Source organism: Somniosus microcephalus, unplaced genomic scaffold, assembly GCF_052327205.1.
Source record: "Somniosus microcephalus isolate GS21.2 unplaced genomic scaffold, FLI_Smic_1.0 unresolved_chr9, whole genome shotgun sequence".
Classification (NCBI taxonomy): domain Eukaryota; kingdom Metazoa; phylum Chordata; class Chondrichthyes; order Squaliformes; family Somniosidae; genus Somniosus; species Somniosus microcephalus.
In genome coordinates this window covers 1,903,915-1,926,674 of record NW_028225187.1, presented here as the reverse complement: position 1 = coordinate 1,926,674, position 22,760 = coordinate 1,903,915, and the positions used below count along the sequence as shown (strand labels likewise).

General features: G+C 48.0%; 1 protein-coding gene and 1 long non-coding RNA gene across 2 annotated transcripts in view; one reads left to right on the top strand and one right to left on the bottom strand.

Moving 5' to 3' along the window:
- Positions 1-672: 672 nt before the first annotated feature.
- Positions 673-22,760, bottom strand: part of LOC147084211 (uncharacterized) — a 72,909-nt gene continuing 50,821 nt past the window's right edge. The window contains exon 4 of the transcript XR_015075848.1: positions 673-754. The gene's annotated coding sequence lies outside the window, so the exon portion shown is untranslated. The remainder of the gene's footprint in view (positions 755-22,760) is intronic.
- On the top strand, positions 11,095-15,772 carry LOC147084212 (uncharacterized). The gene is made up of 2 exons (XR_015075842.1): positions 11,095-11,286; positions 14,842-15,772. It is a non-coding gene; the product is annotated as an uncharacterized LOC147084212 (long non-coding RNA).

Here is a 22,760-nt window from a genome sequence, read left to right as displayed (position 1 = left end):
CATCCTCAAAAAATTCCAGTAGATTAGACAAGCACGATTTACCTTTTGTAAATCCATGTTGACTTTGTCCGATCCGGTCACTGTTTTCCAAGTGCTCTGCTATTACATCTTTTATAATGGACTCTAGCATTTTCCTCACTACCGATGTCAGGCTTACCGGTCTGTAATTGCCCGTTTTCTCTCTACCACCTTTTTTGAACAGTGGGGTAACATTAGCTACCCACCAATCCATGGGTAGTGTTCCAGAGTCTATCGAGTTCTGGAAGATGACCAGCAATGCATCTACTATTTCTAGGGCCACTTCCTTCAGTCCCCTAGGATGTAGATTATCTTCTATGTTTCTATGTATTCAATCTTTCCTTGTAGCTGAAATTCTCTAGTCCTGGCTACATCCTCGTAAATCTCCCGTCTCGAGCACAGTCACATCTTTCCTGCAATGGCGCGAGCAGAACTGCATGCTGCACTCTAGCCGGTGGCCTAACTGGTGTTTTTGTACAGTTCAAGCAGAACCTCCCTGCTCTTACATGATACAGAGGCACTGCCCCTTTAAATACCTGGGGGGCACCATTCCCCTTTAAATGGCCAAGCAATTGTTTTTGTTGAAAAGGGGCCGCAGTCCCCTTTGACTCACACCCGCCCACCCTCTCACCCACCACAAATACTCACAAGAGAGAGAGAGGAGGAAGAATGCTGGTCTTTGTCCCTTTAAAAGTGGCTGCCCACCAAAATGTTCACAGCACCAGGGCTTTGTGTTCTGGATAAAAGAGAAAAGGTTCACTTATTTTTAAATGAATGCAGTTGATGAACAGCCTTGCAATAAAGGTAATGTAAAGGAATAAACACTCACAAGCTGGGGTTTTTTCCACCCCCTCCTCCCCTTCCCTTTAACAGCTCCTGCAGACAATGAAAGCAGGAAAGCGGCGCGCGCAGCCCACCGAGGTCCCGCCCCCTCCCTCCCGCGCCACCATTGGTTGGAGGACCGTCAGCCCGCCCGGTCCTCCCAGCGTTTTCCGCGCTCCTGATTGGCGGGCGCCTCGCGTCAATCACCGCCCTCCGATTACGCGCTGACGCCAGCACGCAACGCCCAGGGGTCGGTTGGATCGGCGCGCGCCACCGCAAGGTAAAAAAAAAGAGGAAAAATAATAATAATAATAATCGCACTTTAGAGAGAAGCTTGTATTGTGAAGCTTGTGCCCCATTGCCAGGCCCGCTGCCTGCGGCCCCTCTCCCAGATTCCAGCCCCAGCTCTGTGCTGCCTGCGGCCCCTCTCCCAGATTCCAGCCCCAGCTCTGTGCTTACTGCGGCCCCTCTCCCAGATTCCAGCCCCAGCTCTGTGCTGCCTGCGGCCCCTCTCCCAGATTCCAGCCCCGGCTCTGTGCTGCCTGCGGCCCCTCTCCCAGATTCCAGCCCCGGCTCTGTGCTGACTGCGGCCCCTCTCCCAGATTCCAGCCCCAGCTCTGTGCTGCCTGCGGCCCCTCTCCCAGATTCCAGCCCCAGCTCTGTGCTGCCTGCGGCCCCTCTCCCAGATTCCAGCCCCAGCTCTGTGCTGCCTGCGGCCCCTCTCCCAGATTCCAGCCCCAGCTCTGTGCTGCCTGCGGCCCCTCTCCCAGATTCCAGCCCCAGCTCTGTGCTGCCTGAGCTGCTCTCACCTGGGGACAGCGCGTCACAATCGGCCCCAGCGCACCTGAGCTGGAGAGGAGGCCCCGCCCCCTAGCCGCGCCGCCATTGGTTGGAGGACCAGGCCGCCCAGTTCAGTCCTCCCAGCTCAGCCCTCTTCCTATTGGTCTGTGCTCCCGTCAGTCAGAATCACGTTGCTCCGGCTCACTCCGCCCCCCCGCGCGGCTCAATCCGCTCCGTTCGGTGTCCACGGAGGTCCCGCCCGCCCAACTCTCAGGTTTGGTTTTTCTCGTCTTTTACTTTATAATCTCGCTCTCCGCTCCCCCGTCACCTCGATTTAAATCGATTCCCCAACACTTGACTTTACCCCGGCCGCTGATTCCGCCTCTTCCCCGGGCCTGGCCTTCCGTTTCCTGCCCATAGGCCCCGCGCAGGCGCACTGGAAGCCTGGTTTTGTGGTGGGGCCGAATGAGCATGCGCGGCCCCGCCTCTCCACATTTAAAGGGACACCCACCACCTCCACATTTAAAGGGACACCCACCACCTCCACATTTAAAGGGACACCCACCACCTCCACATTTAAAGGGACACCCACCCCCTCCACATTTAAAGGGACACCCGCCCCCTCCACATTTAAAGGGACACCCGCCCCCTCCACATTTAAAGGGACACCCACCCCCTCCACATTTAAAGGGACACCCAACTCTTCCTCATTTAAAGGGACTCCCTCCCCCCCCCCCCCTCATGTCCTCTACTGTGGAGGAGGAATTCCTGGAGTGTTTACGGGATGGATTCCTGGACCAATATGTCAAGGAACCAACCAGAGATCAGGCCATCTTACACTGGGTATTATGTAACAAGAAAGGATTAATTAGCAATATTGTTGTACGAGGCCCCTTGGGTCGGAGTGATAACATGATTGAATTCTTCATTAAGATGGAGAATGAAGTTGTTGACTCAGAGACTTGGGTCCTAAATTTAAATAAAGGAAACTACGATGGTCTGAGGAGCGAGTTGGGTAGGATTGATTGGGGAATGTCACTCTAAGGGTTGACGGTGGATAGGCAATGGCAAACATGCCGCATGGATGAACTACAGAAGTTGTTCATCCCAGTTTGGCACAAAAATAAAACAAAAAAGGTGACTCAACCGTGGCTAACAAGGGAAATTAGGGATAGCATAAGATCCAAGGAGAGGACATCAGGCAGAGCAGTAGAGGCAGGCAGGTAGTGCAGGGGACCCCTGTGGCCATCCCCCTTTCAAACAGGTATACCGATTTGGATACTGTTGAGGGGGATGACTTACCAGGGGAAGGCAGCAGCAGCCAACTTCCTGGCACCAGGGGTGCTTCTGCTGCTCAGGAAGGGAGGAAAAAGAATGGGAGAGCAATAGTGGTAGGGGATTCTATCATAAGGGGAACAGATAGGCGTTTCTGTGGCCGTAGATGTGACTCCAGGATGGTTTGTTGCCTCCCTGGTGCCAGGGTCAAAGATGTCACTGAATGGCTGCAGGGCATTCTGAAGGGGGAGGGTGAACAGGCAGAGGTCATGGTTCACATTGGGACCAACGACATGGGTAGGAAGAGGGATGAGGTCCTGCAGCAAGAGTTTAGGGAGCTAGATAGCAGATTAAAGAGCAGGACCTCAAAGGTTGTAATCTCTGGATTACTCCTGGTGCCACGTGCTAGTGAGTATAGGAATAGGAGGATAGAGCAGATGAATGCGTGGCTAAAGAGTTGGTGTAGGAGGGAGGGCTTTTTCCTGGATCACTGGGTCTGCTTCTGGGGAAGGTGGGACTTGTACAAGTCGGACGGGTTGCACCTGAACCAGAACGGGACAAATATCCTTGCAGGGAGGTTTGCTAGCAATGTTGGGGGGGTTTAAATGAACTTGGAAGGGGGATGGGATACAGAGTGGAGCTATAATAGGGGGGGATGTTTTTTCCTCTATATTTGGCTGTACAAGTCAGCTTGGAAGGCAGAGCAAATATGTAACGGCACAAGGGAGTAGGGCAAGGCTGGATGGCACTTATTTTAATGCAAGGAGTCTTGTGAATAAGGTGGATGAACTGAAGGTGTTGATGAACACATGGGAGTATGATATTGTTGTTGTCACGGAGACATGGTTGAGGGAGGGGCAGGACTGGCAGCTCAATATTCCGGGGTATAGAATCTTCAGGCGAGACAGAGGGGGTGGTAAAAGAGGAGGGGGTGTCGCAATATTAATTGAGGAGTCAATTACTGCTATAAGGAGGGATGATATATTAACAGGTTCCTCTAATGAGGCCATATGGGTTGAACGTAAAAACAAAAAGGGGATAAGCACTTTGCTGGGAGTGTACGATAGGCCCCCAAACAGTCAGGGGGAGATAGAGGAACAGATATGTAGGCAAATCTCAGAGAAATCTGCAAATAATAGGGTAATAATAGTGGGGGATTTCAACTTCCCCAATATTAACTGGGATAGTCAGAGTGTGAAAGGCTCAGAGGGTGTAGAATTCTTAAAGTGCATCCAGGAGAGCTTTTTGAGCCAGCATGTAGAAAGTCCTACAAGAGAGAGGGCGGTACTGGACCTAATTCTAGGGAATGTGGCTGGGCAAGTGGAAGAAGTGTTAGTAGGTGAGCACTTTGGTGACAGTGACCATAATTCAGTGAGATTTAAGGTAGTCATGGAAAAGGACAGAGATGGACCGGAAATAAAGGTTCTAAATTGGGGGAAGGCCGATTTTAATAGGATAAGGCAGGATCTGGCCAAAGTGGACTGGGATCAGCTACTTGTAGGAAAATCCACATCGCAGCAATGGGAGTCTTTCAGAAGGGAAATTGAGAGAGTACAATGGCAACATGTTCCCGTAAAGGTCAAGGGTGGGACCAACAAGCCCAGGGAACCCTGGATGTCAAGGGATATACGGGAATGGATTCGGAAAAAAAGGAGGGCTTTTGGCAGATACAAAGGACTAAAGACAGAGGAAGCCCTAGAGGAGTATAAAAAGTGCAGGGGGATACTTAAAAAAGAAATTAGGAGAGCGAGGAGGGGCCATGAAATAACACTGGCGAGCAAAATAAAGGAAAATCCTAAGGTGTTTTATAAGTATATTAAGGGTAAGAGGATAACTAGGGAAAGAGTAGGGCCCATTAGGGACCAAAGTGGCAATCTGTGTGTGGAGCCAGAAGATGTAGGTGGGGTTTTAAATGAATTTTTTGCATCTGTGTTCACTATGGAGAAGGACGATGCAGACATAGAAATCGGGCAGGGGGACTGTGATATACTTGAACATATTAGCATCGAGAGGGAGGAGGTACTGGTGGTTTTAGCAGGCTTAAAAGTGGATAAATCCCCAGGCCCGGGCGAGATGTATCCCAGGCTGCTGTGTGAGGCAAAGGAAGAGATTGCAGGGGCTCTGACACAAATTTTCAGAACCTCTCTGGCCACAGGGGATGTGCCAGAGGACTGGAGAACAGCTAACGTAGTACCATTATTCAAGAAGGGTAGTAGGGATAAACCAGGGAATTACAGGCCAGTGAGCCTATCAGTGGTAGGGAAATTATTGGAAAAAATTCTGAGGGACAGAATTAGTCTCCACTTGGAGAGGCAAGGATTAATCAGGAATAGTCAGCATGGCTTTGTCAAGGGAAGATCATGTCTGACTAACTTGATTGAATTTTCGAGGAGGTGACTAGGTGTGTGGATGAGGGTAGTGCAGTGGATGTGGTATACATGGATTTCAGTAAGGCTTTTGATAAAGTCTTTATAGGAGACTGGTCAAGAAGGTAAGAGCCCATGGGATCCAGGGTGTCTTGGCACATTGGATCCAAAACTGGCTTAGTGGCAGAAGGTGATGGTTGAAGGTTGTTTTTGTGACTGGAAGCCTGTGTCCAGTGGGGGACCGCAGGGATCGGTGCTGGGTCCCTTGCTGTTTGTGGTCTACATTAATGATTTGGATGTGAATGTAAAAGGTATGATCAGTAAGTTCGCAGATGACACGAAAATTGGTGGGGTGGTAAATAGCGAGGAGGGTAGCCTCAGTCTGCAGAACGATATAGATGGGTTGGTCAGATGGGCGGAACAGGGTCAGATGGGCGGAACAGTGGCAAATGGAATTTAACCCTGAAAAGTGTGAGGTGATGCATTTTGGAGGGACTAACAAGGCAAGGGAATACACAATGAATGGTAAGACCCTAGGAAAGACAGAGGATCAGAGGGACCTTGGTGTGCATGTACATAGATCCCTGAAGGCAGCAGAACAGGTGGATAAGGTGGTTAAAAAGGCATATGGGATACTTGCCTTCATTAGCCGAGGCATAGAATATAAGAGCAGGGAGGTTATGATGGAGCTGTACAAAACGCTGGTTAGGCCACAGCTGGAATACTGTGTGCAGTTCTGGTCGCCACACTATAGGAAGGATGTGATTGCATTGGAGAGGGTGCAGAGGAGATTCACCAGGATGTTACCTGGGCTGGAGCGCTTCAGCTATGAAGAAAGACTGGACAGGCTGAGGTTGTTTTCCTTGGAGCAGAGAAGGCCGAGGGGGGTCCTGATTGAGGTGTACAAAATTATGAGGGGCATAGATAGGGTAGATAGAAAGGAACTTTTACCCTTAGTAGGGGGGTCAATAACCAGGGGGCATAGATTCAAGGTAAGGGGCAGGAGGTTTAGAGGGGATTTGAGGAGAAACTTTTTCACCCAGAGGGTGGTTGGAATCTGGAACTCACTGCCTGAAAGGGTGGTAGAGGCAGGAACCCTCACAACATTCAAGAAGCATTTGGATGAGCACTTGAAATGCCATTGCATACAAGGCTACAGACCAAATGCTGGAAAATGGGATTGGATTAGACAGGGCGTGATGGCTGGCGCGGACACGATGGGCCGAAGGGCCTCTTTCCGTGCTGTATAACTCTATGACTCTATGACTATGACTCGAAAATCCCCAATCCTAACCAATAACCACTAACCCCAATCCTAACCAATAACCACTGGCCCCAACCACTAACCCCAATCCTAACCAATAACCATTAGCCACAACCACTAAACCCAATCCTAACCAATAACCATTAGCCACAACCACTAAACCCAATCCTAACCAATAACCATTAGCCACAACCACTGAACCCAATCCTAACCAATAACCATTAGCCACAACCACTAACCCCAATCCTAACCAATAACCACTGGCCCCAACCACTAAACCCAATCCTAACCAATAACCATTAGCCACAACCACTAAACCCAATCCTAACCAATAACCATTAGCCACAACCACTAAACCCAATCCTAACCAATAACCACTGGCCCCAACCACTAAACCCAATCCTAACCAATAACCATTAGCCACAACCACTAAACCCAATCCTAACCAATAACCATTAGCCACAACCACTAAACCCAATCCTAACCAATAACCACTAACCCCAACCACTAACCCCAATCCTAACCAATAACCATTAGCCACAACCACTAAACCCAATCCTAACCAATAACCATTAGCCACAACCACTAAACCCAATCCTAACCAATAACCATTAGCCACAACCACTAACCCCAATCCTAACCAATAACCACTAACCCCAATCCTAACCAATAACCATTAGCCACAACCACTAAACCCAATCCTAACCAATAACCACCAACTCCAACCACTAACCCCAACCCTAACCAATAACCACTAGCCCCAACCACTAACCCCAATCCTAACCAATAACCACTAACCCCAATCCTAACCAATAACCACTAGCCCCAACCACTAACCCCAATCCTAACCAATAACCACTGGACCCAACTACTAACCCCAATCCTAACCAATAACCACTGGCCCCAACCACTAACCCCAATCCTAACCAATATCCACAAACCCCAACCACTAACCCCAATCCTAACCAATAACCACTGGCCCCAACCACTAACCCCAATCCTAACCAATAACCACTAACCCCAACCACTAACTCCAATCGTAACCAATAACCACTGGCCCCAACCACTAACCCCAATCCTAACCACAAACCCCAATCCTAACCAATAACCACAAACCCCAATCCTAACCAATAACCACTGGCCCCAACCACTAACCCCAATCCTAACCAATAACCACTGGCCCCAACCACTAACCCCAATCCTAACCAATAACCACTGGCCCCAACCACTAACCCCAATCCTAATCAATAACCACTGGCCCCAACCACTAACCCCAATCCTAACCAATAACCACTGGCCCCAACCACTAACCAATAACCACTAACCCCAATCCTAACCAAAAACCACTAACCCCAATCCTAACCAATAACCATTAACCCCAATCCTAACCAATAACCACTAGCCCCAACCACTAACCCCAATCCTAACCAATAACCACTGGCCCCAACCACTAACCCCAATCCTAACCAAAAACCACTGGCCCCAACCACTAACCCCAATCCTAACCAATAACCATTAACCCCAATCCTAACCAATAACCACTAACCCCAATCCTAACCAATAACCACTAGCCCCAACCACTAACCCCAATCCTAACCAATAACCACTAGCCCCAACCACTAACCCCAATCCTAACCAATAACCCCAATCACTAACCCCAATCCTAACCAATAACCACTGGCCCCAACCACTAACCCCAATCCTAGCCAATAACCACTGGCCCCAACTACTAACCCCAATCCTAACCAATAACCACTAACCCCAACCACTAACCCCAATCCTAACCAATAACCACTAACCCCAATCCTAACCAATAACCCCTGGCCCCAACCACTAACCCCAATCCTAACCAATAACCACTAACCCCAATCCTAACCAATAACCACTAACCCCAATCCTAACCAATAACCACTAACCCCAAACACTAACCCCAATTCTAACCAATAACCACTGGCCCCAACCACTAACCCCAATCCTAACCAATAACCCCTGGCCCCAACCACTAACCCCAATCCTAACCAATAACCACTAACCCCAATCACTAACCCCAATCCTAACCAATAACCACTAACCCCAATCCTAACCAATAACCACTAACCCCAAACACTAACCCCAATCCTAACCAATAACCACTGGCCCCAACCACTAACCCCAATCCTAACCAATAACCACTGGCCCCAACCACTAACCCCAATCCTAACCCCAACCACTAACCCCAATCCTAACCAATAACCACTAGCCCCAACCACTAACCCCAATCCTAACCAATAACCACTAACCCCAATCCTAACCAATAAGCACTAACCCCAACCACTAACCCCCATCCTAACCAATAACCACTAGCCCCAACCACTAACCCCAATCCTAACCAATAACCACTGGCCCCAATCACTAACCCCAATCCTAACCAATAACCACTAACCCCAACCACAAACCCCAATCCTAACCAATAACCACTAACCCCAACCACTAACCCCAATCCTAACCAATAACCACTAACCCCAACCACTAACCCCAATCCTAACCAATAACCACTAACCCCAACCACTAACCCCAATCCTAACCAATAACCACTAGCCCCAACCACTAACCCCAATCCTAACCAATAACCACTAACCCCAATCCTAACCAATAAGCACTAACCCCAACCACTAACCCCCATCCTAACCAATAAGCACTAACCCCAACCACTAACCCCCATCCTAACCAATAACCACTAGCCCCAACCACTAACCCCAATCCTAACCAATAACCACTGGCCCCAATCACTAACCCCAATCCTAACCAATAACCACTAACCCCAACCACAAACCCCAATCCTAACCAATAACCACTAACCCCAACCACTAACCCCAATCCTAACCAATAACCACTAACCCCAACCACTAACCCCAATCCTAACCAATAACCACTGGCCCCAACCAGTAACCCCAATCCTAACCAATAACCACTAACCCCAACCACTAACGCCAATCCTAACCAATAACCACTGGCCCCAATCACTAACCCCAATCCTAACCAACAACCACCAGCCCCAACCACTATCCCCAATCCTAACCAATAACCACTAGCCCCAACCACTAACCCCAATCCTAACCAATAACCACTGGCCCCAACCACTAACCCCAATCCTTAACAATAACCACAAACCCCAACCACTAACCCCAATCCTAACCAATAACCACTGGCCCCAACCACTAACCCCAATCCTAACCAATAACCACTGGCCCCAACTACTAACCCCAATCCTAACCAATAACCACTAACCCCAATCCTAACCACTAACCCCAATCACTAACCCCAATCATAACCAATAACCACTAACCCCAATCCTAACCAATAACCACTAGCCCCAATCATAACCAATAACCACTAACCTGGAGAAAACCTTGTGTCCAATGCGGGGAATAAAGGCCCACAGCCTCCCCGGGCCCCGGGCCCTGAACAAGGGACTGGGAAAACTCGCTGCCCTGCGGATCAGACAATCAGCCGGCGCTAGTCCCGCCAATGAAGTACTTCTGCAGTGTAGTCACTGTTGTAATGTAGGAAATGTGGCAGTCAATTAGCGCACAGCAAGCTCCCACAAACAGCACTGTGATAATGACCAGATAATCTATCATTTTTTATGTTGATTGAGGGAGAAACATTGGCTCGGACACCGGGGATAATTCCCCTGCTCTTTCCCACATTACAACAGTGACTACTTCATTGTAGTACTTCATTGGCTGTAAAGCACTTCAGGATATCTGGTGGCACGATATAAATGCAAGTCTTTCTTTCCTGAAATAATGCCATGGGATCTTTTACATCCACCTGAGAGAGCAAACAGGGCCTCAATTTAACATCTCATCCGAAAGACGGCACCTCCAACAGTGCCGCACTCCCTCAGCACTGCACTGGAGTGTCAGCCTGGATTTTTGTGCTCAAGTCTCTGGAGTGGGACTATGAACCCACAACTTTCTGACTCCGAGGCGCGAGTGCTACCCACTGAGCCACTGGCTGACACTAAAGAGCAAGCAGTCCTGACGAATGGTCATCGACCTGAAACGTTAACTCTGTTTCTCTCTCCACAGATGCTGCCTGACCTGCTGAGTATTTCCAGCATTTTCTGTTTTTATTAAAGAAACGAGGGAGTGATTGCTGACGGGAAGAATGTTGGGTCGTCCTGCGCATGCGCACCTCCCTGGCGGCTGAGGCGAAACACCGACTCGCCCCCACCTGAGCCGCTCACGCGTACCAGATGTTGCTGCTCCGCATGCACGCCCGATGTTCCAACCGCGGGGTTTTGTGTGCTGAGCATGGGTGTTGTGGACCGATCAGGACGGGCGATTGTAGTGTAGGAGGGAGAGCGCGGGGGCCATGAGCACATGCGCGGGACTCAGAGTCAACAGCTCTTTCTGCAGAGCCGGGGCCTTGTGGGTATTACAGCCGCCATTACTGCTGATCCTTTCAACCAACCTGTGCAGCAGCTGGGGCCTGAAAATCAGCTTCACTGCCCCTAGGTTCGGAAAGGGGAAAATTAAACAACAGTTTGCCTCTGATCCTTTTCTGATCTCAATTTACAGGGTTATAGAAGTGGAGCAGTTACAGGCGGGAAGCTCAGACCAAACATCACGTCAAGATCTGACAGAGTCGCTGGATTCATCAAGACCTGAATATCATTGGCCTTTGCACATGGAAGGAGAGAGCAGGGATCGCAGCGATGTCAAACCGCACACGTGTTCGGTGTGTGGACGCGGATTCAGCCGATCGCCTGACCTGGTGAGACACGTGCACCGTCACACCAGGGAGAAACCGGGTAAAGGTGGGGACGGCGGGAAGGGCTTCAGTTCCCCGTCTGCATTGGAAGTTCAACGGCGCAGTCACACCAGGGACAGTCTGTTCACCTGCTCCGTGTGTGGAAAGGGAATTGTTAGTTCATCCCACCTGCAAACACACCAGCGAGTTCACACTAAGGAGAGACCATTTCAATGTTCTGACTGTGGGAAGAGCTTTAAACGCCCCAAGGAACTAAAGCTACACCAACTTGTCCACACTGATGAGAGACCATTTCAATGTTCTGACTGTGGGAAGAGCTTTAAAAGCGCTCAGTTTCTGAAGGGTCACCAGCTTGTTCACACTGATGAGAGACCATTTCAATGTTCTGACTGTGGGAAGAGCTTTAAAAGCCCCAAGGTACGAAAGCTACACCAACTTGTTCACACTGATGAGAGACCATTTCAATGTTCTGACTGTGGGAAGAGCTTTAGAAGCCCCGCGGAACTAAAGCAACACCAACTTGTCCACATTGATGAGAGACTATTTCAATGTCCTGACTGTGGGAAGAGCTTTAAAAGCCCCGGGGAACTAAAGCTACACCAACTTGTCCACATTGATGAGAGACTATTTCAATGTTCTGACTGTGGGAAGAGCTTTAAAAGCGCTCGGTATCTGAAGGGACACCAGGGAGTTCACACTGATGGGAGACCATTTCAATGTTCTGACTGTGGGAAGAGCTTTAAAAGCCCCCAGGAGCTGAAGGGACACTGGCTCCTACACACTGGGGAGAGGCCGTTCACCTGCTCCGTGTGTGGGAAGGGATTCACTGATTCATCCCACCTGCTGGTACATCAGCGAATTCACACTGACGAGAGACCCTTTAAATGTTCTGACTGTGGGATGAGCTTTAAAAGATCCGGGGAGTTGAAGAGACACCAACACCTACACACTGGGGAGAGGCCATTCACCTGCTCCGCGTGTGGGAAGGGATTCATTCAGTCATTCCACCTGATGATACATCAGCGAGTTCACACTGGGGAGAGGCCGTTCACCTGCTCCGTGTGTGGGAAGGGATTCACTCAGTCATCCAGCCTGCTGGAACACCAGCGAGTTCACACTGACGAGAGGCCCTTTAAATGTTCTGACTGTGGGATGAGCTTTAAAAGCTCTGGGGAGCTGAAGGGACACCAGCGAGTTCACACTGGGGAGAGACTCTTTCAATGTTCTGAGTGTGGGAAGAGTTTTAAAAGCTCCGAGGAGCTCAAGAAACACCAACACCTACACACTGGGGAGAGGCCGTTTACCTGCTCCATGTGTGGGAAGGGATTCACTCAGTCAACCACCCTGCTGGTACATCAGCGAGTTCACACTGGGGAGAGACCATTCACCTGCTCTGTGTGTGGGAAGGGATTCACTCAGTCATCCAACCTGCTGACACATCAGCGAGTTCACACTGACGAGAGGCCCTTTAAATGTTCTGACTGTGGGAAGAGCTTCAAAAGCTCCGGGGAGCTGAAGGGGCACCAGCGAGTTCACACTAACGAGAGACCCTTTAAATGTTCTGAGTGTGGGAAGAGCTTTAAAAGCTCCGGGGAGTTGAAGAGACACCAGCGACTTCACACTGATCATAGAATCTAACAGCACAGAAGGAGGTGATTCGGCCCATCGTGTCTTTGAAAGAGCTGTCCAATTTAGTCCCACACCCCAGCTTTATCCCCAGAACTCTGCAAACTAGTCCTCTTCAAGGACTCATCCAATTACTGTTTGAAAGTTCCTGTGGAACCTGATTCCAGCATCCTTTCAGATGGTGCGTTCCAGATCTTAACAACCCTCTGTATGAAAACAATTCTCCTCATTTCCCCTCGAGTTCTTTCAGCAACTATTTTAAATCTGTGACCTTTGGTTACCGACCCACTTGCCAAAGTGAACAGTTTCTCTCTACTTTCTCGATCAAATCCCCTCATCATTTTGAACATCTCTATTAGGTCTCCTCTTAACCTTCTCTGCTCTAAGGGGAACAATCCCAGCTTCTCCAATCTCTCCACATAACTGAAGTCCCTCATCCCTGGTACCATCCTGGTCAACCTCCTCTGCACCCTCTCCAAGGCCTTGACATCCTTCCTAAAGTGTGGTGCCCAGAACTGTACACAAGACTCCAGCTGAGGCCAAAACCCTGCAGCTGTACAAAACCCTGGTTAGACCACACCTGGAGCACTGTGAGCAGTTCTGGGCATCACACCTTAGGAAGGATATATTGGCCTTGGAGGGAGTGCAGCGTAGGTTTACCAGAATGATACCTGGACTTCAAGGGTTAAGTTACGAGGAGGGATTACACAAATTAGGGTTGTATTCCCTGGAATTTAGAAAGTTAAGGGGTGATCTGATCGAAGTTTTCAGGATATTAAGGGGAACAGATAGGGTAGATAGAGAGAAACTATTTCCGCTGGTTGGGGATTCTAGGACTGGGGGCAGAGTCTAAAAATTAGAGCCAGACTTTTCAGGAGTGAAATTAGGAAACACTTCTACACACAAAGGGTGGTAGAGGTTTGGAACTCTCTTCCGCAAACAGCAATTGATGCTCGATCAATTGTTAATTTTCAATCTGAGATTGATAGGTTTTTGTTAACCAAAGGTATTAAGGGATATGGGCCAAAGGCGGGTGTATGGAGTTAGGTCACAGATCAGCCATGATCTCATTGAATGGCGGAACAGGCTCGAGGGGCTGAATGGCCTCCTTCTGTCCTATGTTCCTAACTAGTGATTTGTAAAGGTTTAGTGTAACTTCCTTGTTTTTGTATTCAATGGCACTATTTACAAAGCCAAGTATCCCATACGCTTTCTGAACCGCCTCACCAACTTGCCGTGGCACTTTCAAAGACTTGTGAATATGGACCCCCAGGTCCCTCTGCTCTTGCACCCCCTCAAACTAGTCCCATTTAGATTATACGGCCTCTCCCTGTTGTTTCTCCCAAAGTGCATCACTTCACACTTATCCTCATTGAATGTCATCTGCCTTGTGTCTGCTCATTTCACAGTCTGTCTCTGTCCTTCTGAAGTCTGCTACTACTACACTCACAAAACTTGGCAACATAGTAAATAGTATCATCCGTAAACTTTGAAATTGTTCACCTATACCCAAGTCCAGGTCAGTTATATATAACAAGAAAAGCAATGGTCCTAATCCCGACCCCTGGGGGAGCCCACTGCATATCTCCCTCCAGTCAGAAAAACATCCCTCAGCACTGCTCACTGCCTCCTCTCCCTTAGCCAATTATATACCCAAATTACCATCAGCCCTTTAATTCCCTCTGCTTCTATTTTCAGAGTAAGTCTCTTCTGTGGTATTTTATCAAATGCCTTTTGAAAGTCCATGTATACATCTGATGCACTACCTTCATCAACCCTCTGTCACTTCATCAGTGAACTCAATCAGGTTAATCAGACACGATTTACCTTTAACAAATCCATACTGGCTGCCCCTTATTAACCCATGCTTCTCCAAGTGAGAATTAATTTTGTCCTTGACAATGGTCTCTCGTCGTTCACCCACCACTGTAGGGGTCGCAAAATTGCCTCAGCCCCCGAAGATTGGGAAATATTAATCCACATCATGGATGAAGACTTGTGTGATTTAAATTGTCTCTGGGTTGGACAATGTTTTTAAACAGACCCAGAACCGGAAAAGGCTGCGTTAAAAAGCTCGTAAGCTCGGCAGCACTTGGACACTGGAATCAAAGAACTTTGTGAAAATCGCACACTTTAAGATTGTACATTTTATTAAAAGATGTACTCTTGAGTTTTGGACTGTTTAAATTGCCCAGGGCATAAAAATGGCTGAACAGACCTCATGGAAACAGAATTTTAAAAGGCAGCAGAAAAGGACAGACAGGCTGTTAGCATATGAAAAGCTCAGCGCTGCCCTGTAGTAAGTTTGAATGGAGCCCGAGCTGTCAGTCACCCTGTGGTATTGGGTGGGTCCGGTAACCTACAAGCTGCTTGTTTACACTGGGGAGTAGCCCGTTTGAATCAGCCAATCATCGGACAGCAAGCACAATGGGTTGTTTACACACATCCATTCACTGAAATTGACTCTACTACGTGATGTCTCCATGTATGAATGGAGGAAGTTAAATGCCCTCTTGTGTATTCGGACTTTTCGGCGCGAAATTGCGCACGGACCTTTTCGGCACGAAAACTGCAGGGGCTCTCAGGGTATAAAGATTAAGCCCAGGAAGTCCTCTGCCCCCTTTTTTGTCTCTTACTCTTTGGACTGCAGGTGAGCAAGGTTTTGACCCACTAGCAAGACAATCTAGTGAGAAGTAAAGGGGTGGTAATTTAAGGGAAATGTTGCTAAGATTGTAAGGTTAACATTGTAGCCATTTATCCCTCGTTTTTGCCGTCTGCCTTCCCCTGTTAAGCAATTTTACCGTGATTACTTTGATTGTGTGGTGTAGTTTCTTTAGTTTTAATAAAATTTGACTTTCTTGCATCCAGACCATTTGTCCGTTTTTAATATATCATTAATTATAAGTTCCTCAAGTCAGAACTGGACGGGGGGGGGAGGTTTAGCGAGTTAAACCGCTGATTGGAATTGGTCACAGTGCAGTGGCAAAGGCTGCCTGACCAGGTAAATTACCGTAAACCAGGTAAAGGATGCTCAGCTACACCACTGACATTAGACTGATTGGCCTGTAGTTACCAGGTTTATCCATCTTCCCTTTTTTTAAACAGGGTGTAACATTTGCAATCCTCCAGTCCTCTGGCACCACTCCCATATATCTGAGGGAGATTGAAAGATTGTGGTCGGAGCTTCTGCTATCTCCACCCTAGCTTCCCTCTGCAATCTAGGATGCATCCACCTGGACTGGGTGACTTGTTAACTTTGAGTGATGACAACCTATTTAGCACCTCCTTTCTATCTATTTTTATCCAATTTCTCTACTCCCCCATCCTCTACTGCGACATTAACTTCATCCTCTTCTTTTGTGAAGACAGATGCTAAGTACTCATTCAGTACCTCAGCCACGCCCTCTGCCTCCGTATGATGAGCTCCTATTTGGTCCCAAATCGGCCCCACCATTCCTTTAACTATCCTTTTACTATTCATATGTTTATAAAAGATTTTTGGGTTCCCTTTTACATTACCCACTAATCTTTTCTTGTATTCTCTCCCTTGTGCCAGCTGGGGCTCAGTGGGTAGCACACTTGCTCTCTGAGTCAGAAGGTTGTGGGTTCTAGTCCCACTCCAGGGACTTGAGCACATAAAGCTAGGCTGACACTCCAGTGCAGTGCTGAGGGAGTGCTGCACTGTTTCTGATTAAACGTTAAACTGAGGTCCCGTCTGCTCTCTCAGGTGGATGTGAAAGATCCCATGGCACTCTTTTGAAGAAGAGTAGGGGAGTTATCCCTGGTGTCCTGGCCAATATTTATCCCTCAACCAACATAACAAAAACAGATTACCTGGTTATTATCACATTGCTGTTTGTGGGAGCTTGCTGAGCACAAATTGGCTGCTGTGTTTCCCACATTACAACAATGACTCCACTTCAAAAGTACTTCATTGGCTGTAAAGAGCTTTGAGATGTCCGGTGGCCGTGAAAGGCGCTATATAAATGCAAGTCTTTCTTTCATATATCCTTTTTCAATTTCCCCCCACTCTCTGTATTCTCCTGGTTTTTGACTGCATTCTGTACCTGACATTTGTCGTAAACCTCCTTTTTCTGTTTTATTGTAACGTCTACATCCTTTGTCATCCAGGGAGCTTGAGCTTTGGACGCCTCATCGTTCCTCCTTATGGGAATGTGCTTGGTTTGTACCTGGTGTCAAATTTTGTTTTGTAACGCTCCCGTGAAGCACGTTGGGACATTTTACTACATTAAATACGTTCTATAAAAACAAATCGTTGTTATTGTCTGAAACTAACACATTCCACAGAGGAAAAATAACAGTATTTTTACTTCCAAATATTAAATATTTTGTTCCACGAGATTTATCTGCTTTTATTGTTGAATTTAAAAAGTCTCTATTAAAACCTGAGCCAGTGTGTTGTGAGACAAAGAGCCTTGTGTCCAATGTGGGGAATCAAGGCCCACAGCCTCCCCGGGCCCCGGGCCCTGAACAAGGGACTGGAGAAACTCGCTGCCCTGTGGATCAGACAATCAGCCGGCGCTAGTCCCGCCCCTCGGGCTCCCGGATTGGTTGGAGGACCCGCCGCCGGCTCCCTCCTCCAGCCCCGCCCCGCTCGCTCCCTATTGGTCGGAAGCTCCCGTCAATCACCCGGGCACTGTGAGCTGAGCATGCGCGGACCTTGGCAGCTGCCGCTGACACATCAGGTGAGAGAGCTCAGGGAGCGGGTTAATGAACCCCAGGGGAGGCTGCGAGATTCTCAGCAGCTCAGCTCTGCTCAGTGCTGTGTGAACGGGCTGCTCCACACCCCGGCTGCTCACAGGGAATGTCAGTGCGGAGGGCCCAGTGCAGAAGGCCCAGGGTGGAAGGCCCAGAGGAGAGTGTCCTAGGCGGGAGGCCCAGCATGGAGGACCCCAGGCGGGAGGCCCAGCATGGAGGACCCCAGGCGGGGGGCCCAGGGCGGAGGACCCCAGGCGGTGGGCCCAGCACGGAGGACCCCAGGCGGGGGGCCCAGCACGGAGGACCCCAGGCGGGGGCCCAGGGCTGAGCGGCTGGTCGACAGAAGCGGAGCCGGGAGATGCTGTGGGTGAGCATGCTGCACGGTTTCTAAAGTTGAAGAACGGTCTCCGGCCCGAATGAGTTCCAGCGGCCCCGCCTGTGCTTCGTCTGGTGGCAGCTGTGAGGCTTTGTTTCGGTGATGGGATCGGGTTTGTGCGCTGCCATTTTGGTGGAGGAAAGACAGACTGTTCCTATCTATAGTCTGGTGCTTGAACAGCCATAAGATGGGAAAAGAGAACGGGATAAAAGTGAAACAGGAAAATAAAAGACAAAACAAGGTATATCGGCAAGGAATAACCAATGTCTTGATGGCTGGGTCCTGTGAGTGATTACAGCAAGAAGGAGGAAATTTGAGTACTCGTTTTCCTCTTTTACGGGATTTGACAAAGTGGTCGGCTTCTTTTCTGTGGAAAGGTTGGAGTCTGTGGATAAGGATTATGACATTGGGCCAGAAATTGCTGAACGGGGCTTGCAGCCCCGTTTTTGCACTTACCCCGCGCTCCTGCCGATCAGCTCCAGGGACGCCTGCACTTGCTGAAACAGAAAGAAGAATCCTGGGCAGCGTATGACGTCACGCCGCCCAGGAGTGCAGCCAGCGCGAAGCCAGGAGCGTGCAGTGCAAGTGAGACACGCCCCTTGAGGTCTCAGTTTCACTGGACACGCCCCCAATGTTTCTGTCAAGCTGCTAAGCATTTTTACATGCAAAGCAGCAGTTTAAATAGGTTTTTGGAAGTTTTTTGAAGATTTTGGTAACTTTTATAAACTTTTTAAAATGTTTACATTATTTTGAATAATCTGAAGTAGTTTTAAAGAGAATTAAAGCAATTTAAAGACTTTTAAAAGCCCTAAAAGAATTTTTTAAATTCCATTTATTTATTTAGCAATGTCGTCGTCATACGTGTCTTCACACTGTTCCCTTTGGGGAACTGTATGAAGTGGTGGAAGGATTTATGGCCATGATTAACGCTCATTCCGTGACCGTAACCATCTTTGAACCAGCCATTAGGGCGGTTAGTCCTATGGCGGGAGGGTTTTACGGGCTCCCACAAGCTATAGAAGGAGGGGGGGCCACCCACACCCACGGACGCAAATATCCCACTGGATGTCAACCCAGAATTTAGAGCCGGAGCTCCGACTCCACTTGCCGGGACTGTCTGGAGCGGGGTTCGAAACCCTACCCTGATCTGGCCCAGCGGCGGGGATCCTACCGCTATGACAAAGGCCCAATCCGATTAGCAACGTGAAATGGCAGCATAGGGCTCCAGTCACGGGAAGGGGAAAGGTGCAGTAAACGTATGGGTGTCACCTTTTGTGCGGAGTGGGCTTTTTGCGTAGCAGTAAGCATCCCCGCCGCTGGGCCAGAAGGAGTAGGGTTTTGAACCCCACTCCAGACAGTCCCGGCAAGTGGAGTCGGAGCTCCAACTTTAAATTCTGGGTGGACATCCAGCGGGATACTTGCGTCCGTGGGTGTTGGTGGCCCCCGCCCCCTCAGATGGGTTGTGGGAGCCCGTAAAACCCTCCCGCCATAGGACTAACCACCCTAATGGCTGGTTCAAAGATGGTTACGGTCACGGAATGAGCGTTAATCACGGCCATAAATCCTTCCACCACTTCATACAGTTCCCCAAAGGGAACAGTGTGAGGATATGTACGATGACCTCTTGCGCAATGCACCTCCTTGGACCCTCAGTCGCAGATGCGAGGGGGCAAGTCGTGCAATTGTTAAATTTTTTATTTTATTGACATGTAAAATGTTGGCCCAGTAATTGCCTTCCAAATGCGCTAGTACGGTCGGGGTACTTACGCATCTGGCCGGATGAAATGCCGGTTTTCAGCATGCACAGTGCATGTGGGGAAAACCGGCATTTCCTGTCCTCTGAACGAAGGGGTTCAGAGGCAGAACGCGTGCGACTGCACAGGCAGCGCGTGCGCAGTATAATTCGCCGCTTTCATTAATGCTTTCAGTGAGGTCCAGTCATTACAACTTACACATGAAAAAAGCATGGGTACAGTTGCTCCAGAGGCTGCGGAGGAAGATATTTCTTATCGTGGAGCTTCTGAAAGTATGTATGTCTGTATATATTCCTTTGCGTGTTATGTATATTTTCCTTTACTTATGTGTATGAATGTATTATTTAATTATGACTTTCAGAGAAAGTAACTTATTGGAAAATCATCATTAAAAATATACATTCATACACATTAGTAAAGGAATATAAAACATACATACATATACGTAAAGGAATATATGTGGACATACATACATAACTCATTCTCACATTCCATTCACACAGCCACAATTGCTCCTTCTACCTACCGTTCTGAAAACCCGTTTAAAAAAAAAATTAAAGTTTAAAACTTACTTAAAATTTCTTAAAATAACTTCCCTCCCTTTCCCAAACAAAATTATTGCATTTCAAAAGCTCCACGATAAAATATATCTTCCTCCGCAGCCAATGAACAACTTTACACTTGCTTTTTTCAAGTGTAACTTCGAAGGACTTAACCTCACTGAATCCATCAGTGAAATCCACAAAGTTCACTGCGCAAGCGCTGCCTGTGCAGTCGCACGCGCTGTGAATAGACCTCGGGTCTGGAAATGCCGGCGTTCCCCGCATGCGCTGTTCCTGCTGAACGCCGGCATTTCCAACGGCCAGAAGCGTGAGTAACCCGAACATACTCACGCTTCTGGCCTGGAATTTCTGGCCCATTATATGGTTGGATAACATCAAGTGATGAGGAGGAGTTATTAGAGTGCCAATAGGACTGGCGTTGAACTGGTATTACTTGTTTTTTGAAGAAGTTTCGGGTTCTGGTTAAAAGTAGTTTACTTGAAGTCTTAAGTGATTTTTTGATATGGTTGTAGGACTTTGTATATTGTGGTGTTATTTAGTGTTAAAGCCTTCCTTAATCGAATGAACGAACGCTCTAGTGAACGCACGCATGCAGATACAAATATATGCACGCACGCACGCATACACAATGGAACTTACGTTCGACTGAATGAAGGGCCCTCGCTCCCCAGGATGAAGGCCCGCTTGGTGAGCGTGAAGCCTGCCGGATGGATGAACGAACGCACGCATGCACGCAGATAGAAATGGCACACATGTACATAGTCATGCACAATGGAACTTACGCTTGAGCGAACGAACGAACGAACGAATGGAGGAATGAATGATTGAACGATGCCAGTTGGACTGGTGTGTATGGATTCTTGGTTTATTAAATAGTTGCAGTTTGTACTGTAAATATTGATTTACCTGTAAAATGTATTGTTGTATTTATATTGTTGTATTTATATTGTTGACCATAATTTGTCAATGAATGTAATGGATTTACTATGTAACTGATGAGTTGTATAAGTACTGTTGTACTTGAATGTTAAAATTTAAAAAGGACAACAGGTTATACCAAGCAAAAATGATGAGTTACTAGATTGCCAGTAGGACTGGTATGTATTGTTTTTTACTACAGGTACCTGTATTGGTGACATTGGTTTTGACTGGAAAAATGTATTATTGTATTTGTACTGTTAATCTTAAAGCTGTTTTTTTTTAAGGCTTAGCCTTATTGTGGTTAATGAATGTAATGGATTTATCATGTAATTGATGAGTTGTAACAAGTACTACCAGATTTAAATAAAAGAGAAAAAATGAACCCCGGGATCCCTGATAGCCAGCCAGGAATCTTGTGCTCAATGGACAATTGATGGATATGAGGTGCCTCTTTAGAGAGAGACAAAAAGAGAGAGAAAGGGGGGTGGGAAGGAGGGAGGCCGCAGGGGCTGGGCCTCCACTGAAGATGGTGGGTGGGTGCTCGCAGGGGTGCACTCTCCAAAAAATAAGTCTCTATTGATGGTCTTGTGGGGGGAGTAGATGTCTTCACCTGGGAAAATAAAGCTGGAGATGCCCAGGCTCAGTCCACCACCAGGTCGTAATGATGTGATAATTAAATGATGACTTCGCCTGGGCAGCTCCAGCTGTCCCAGGTCAAGCAATAGGGAGGGGTTTTTGCTAGTGGTGTGTGTGCCCTAGTTTTTACAAGAGCCACACACTCACACACACCCCTAGATGTTTTCTTCTCCTTCTTCTTTCCTCCCCCCCACTTAAATACAAAGTCTTTATGAGAGTGCACCATGAAACACCCACCTGTAGAAGTTTTTCAACAGTTCTCCCTCCTTCTGAACAGATGTAGGATGTTCGTTTTTCTCATCTCTCCCTCTCCTGTAATGGAGACCAGTTGGGGAAACAGTGATGGAATGGCTTCCCTTTGTTGTTAGCTCTGGTCTGGTCTCCTGGTCTCTCCTCTCCTCTCCTCTGGCACCCCAACAGTAGCTGCAGCAGCAACAGATGTGGTCTCTCCTCCTGGACACAGAGAGAGAGACCTCACCTGTCCTGTCCTCTCCTCTCCTCTCTTCTGGCACAGCAGCAGCACAAGATTCCTGGCTGGCTATCAGGGATCCCGGGGTTCATTTTTTCTCTTTTATTTAAATCTGGTAGTACTTGTTACAACTGATCAATTACATGATAAATCCATTACATTCATTGACCACAATAAGGCTAAGCCTTAAAAAACAGCTTTAAGATTAACAGTACAAATACAATAATACATTTTTCCAGACAAAAACAATGTCAACAATACAGGTACCCGTAGTAAAAAATACATACCAGTCCTACTGGCAATCTAGTAACTCGTCATTTTTGCTTGGTATAAACTGTTGTCCTTTTAAAAATTTTAACATTCAAGTACAACAGTACTTATACAACTCATCAGTTACATAGTAAATCCATTAC